Consider the following 2,941-nt stretch of genomic DNA (forward strand, 5'->3'; position numbering starts at 1 on the left):
TAGACTGCGAGCCCGTTGTTGGGTAGGGACTGTCTCCACATGTTGCCAACTTGTACTTCCCAAGCGCTCAGTCCAGTGCTCTGCACACAGTAAGCGCTCAATAAATACGATTGAATGAATATACGCTCGCCTTCCCCTGGCCCATCGATCCTCTGCCCCCCGCCAGCTCGTGAGCTCCTGTTCCCATTCATGTAGCTTCTTCCGAAATGCCAGCCCCGATCAATAAGCTGGGCCAGCTGCCCGGGGCCTCATCAAAGGGCTTGGACGGCGCTGGATTCCACCCCGGCCACCCCAATCAATCAATCAATCAATCAATCGTATTTATTGAGCGCTTACTGTGTGCAGATCACTGTACTAAGCGCTTGGGAAGTACAAGTTGGCAACATATAGAGACCGTCCCTACCCAACAGTGGGCTCACAGTCTATAAGATGCTACTCTGGGTACCGGTGCCAAGGAGATGGGGGCAGGAGAGCGGCTCCTGGCCCCCACCCCACCTTGCTGTCTATCCCTCATCCCTCCTGCTGCACTCACATTTCTCCGGGTTCTGGGCTCAACTGGAAAATAATAATAATAATAATAATAATAATAATGTTGGTATTTGTTAAGCGCTTACTATGTGCAGAGCACTGTTCTAAGCGCTGGGGGGGATACAAGGTGATCAAGTTGTCCCACATGGGGCTCACAGTCTTAATCCCCATTTTACAGATGAGGTAATAATAATAATAATAATAATAATAATAATAATAATAATAATAATAATAATAATAATAATAATAATAATAATGTTGGTATTTGTTAAGCACTTACTATGTGCAGAGCACTGTTCTAAGCGCTGGGGGGATACAAGGTGATCAAGTTGTCCCACATGGGGCTCACAGTCTTAATCCCCATTTTACAGATGAGGTAATAATAATAATAATAATGCTGGTATTTGTTAAGCGCTTACTATGTGCAGAGCACTGTTCTAAGCGCTGGGGGGGATACAAGGTGATCAAGTTGTCCCACATGGGGCTCACAGTCTTAATCCCCATTTTACAGATGAGGTAATAATTATAATAATAATAATGTTGGTATTTGTTAAGCGCTTACTATGTGCAGAGCACTGTTCTAAGCGCTTGGGGGGGATACAAGGTGATCAGGTTGTCCACATGGGGCTCACAGTCTTAATCCCCATTTTACAGATGAGATAATAATAATAATAATAATTTTGGTATTTGTTAAGTGCTTACTATGTGCAAAACACTGTTCTAAGCGCTGGGGAGGATACAAGGTGATCAGGTTGTCCCATGTGGGGCTCACAATCTTAATCCCCATTTTACAGATGAGGTAACTGAGGCACAGAGAATAATAATAATAATGGTATTTCTTAAGTGGCTACTATGTGCAAAGCACTGTTCTAAGCGCTGGAGGGATACAAGGTGATCAGGTTGTCCCACAGGGGGCTCACAGTCTTAATCCCCATTTTACAGATCAGGGAACTGAGGCCCAGAGAAGTGAAGTGACTGCCCAAAGCCACACAGCTGACAAAAGAGAAGCAGCGTGGCTAAGAGAAGCAGTGTGGCTCATTGGAAAAAGCACGGGCTTTGGAGTCAGAGGTCATGGGTTCGAATCCCGCTTCACCACATGTCTGCTGTGTGACCTTGGGCAAGTCACTTAACTTCTTCTCTGAGCCTCAGTTCCCTCATCTGTAAAATGGGGATTAAGACTGTGAGCCCCATGTGGGACAACTTGATCACCTTGTATCCCCCCCCAGCACTTAGAACAGTGCTCTGCACATAGTAAGCGCTTAACAAATGCCATTATTATTATTAATTGGCAGAGCCAGGATTTGAACCCCTGACCTCTGACTCCAAAGCCCGGGCTCTTTCCACTGAGCCACGCTGCTTCTCTAAGTGAAGTGACTTGCCCAAAGTCACACAGCTGACAAGTGGCGGAGCCGGGATTAGAACCCACGACCTCTGGCTCCCAAGCCCGGGCTCCTTCCACCGAGCCACGCTGCTTCTCTAAAGGACCAGTCACCAGCACGGGGGCAGCCTGTTCTCTGTCTCCCCCTTTTAGACTGTGAGCCCACCGTTGGGTAGGGACTGTCTCTATATGTTGCCAATTTGTACTTCCCAAGTGCTTAGTCCAGTGCTCTGCACATAGTAAGCGCTCAATAAATACGATTGATGATGATGATGATGACCGCAGTGACCCTCGGACTTTCCTTTTTCCGGCTTAGAGCTCTGTCTCCCGAGGCCCTCCCCTCACCCCAGCCTGGAAACAGTCGGAGATTTTGCCGGGATCCCGGCTCCCTCAGGTGGGTCCGTTCCCACCCCGTTCATCCCACCCTCTCCGACCTGGGCGGAGAGTTCCCCTCCAGGAGGGCCTCAGTTTCCTCCTCTGTAAAACGGGGATAAGATCCCAGCCGCCCCTCCCTCTTACAACTCGAGGCCCTGATCTGATTCTCCCGAATGGACCCCAGCACAGTGCTTGGCCCAGGGTGAGGTTGACGGCCCTGAGCCGTCTGCCTGCCTGCTCCCCAAGGCTGGGCCTATCCACCCCTGCCACCCTCTCCAGGTCACAGACGACTTGACCACGTCCACTGAGGCACGGCTGAGTTTATTCCGGCTAAAGCGTGCAGAGCGCAATGCTAAATCCGCTTGGGGGTGGGAAGCCAGATCGCGGGGGTTAAATGTCACCCCCACACCTTCCCCAGAACTTTCCCTCCCCCCGATCCAAGTGACCCGATTTCTGGACCACAAAAAACACCTGCCACCTATGCAGGCCTGGGCTCAGCCTGGGGGGCTGAGTTGAGGGGGCTCTTGGGTGAACCGGAGACCCCGGGGCGAGTAAAGATCCCGTGGAGGTGGGCAGGGGGCACAGCAGAATGACCAGGGCTGTGTTGCAGAATGCATCAATTCCTGGCAAAGCAGTATTGCCTGAGCGTGGGAACAGGGG

This window comes from Tachyglossus aculeatus, chromosome 17, assembly GCF_015852505.1.
Source record: "Tachyglossus aculeatus isolate mTacAcu1 chromosome 17, mTacAcu1.pri, whole genome shotgun sequence".
Taxonomy (NCBI): Eukaryota; Metazoa; Chordata; class Mammalia; order Monotremata; family Tachyglossidae; genus Tachyglossus; species Tachyglossus aculeatus.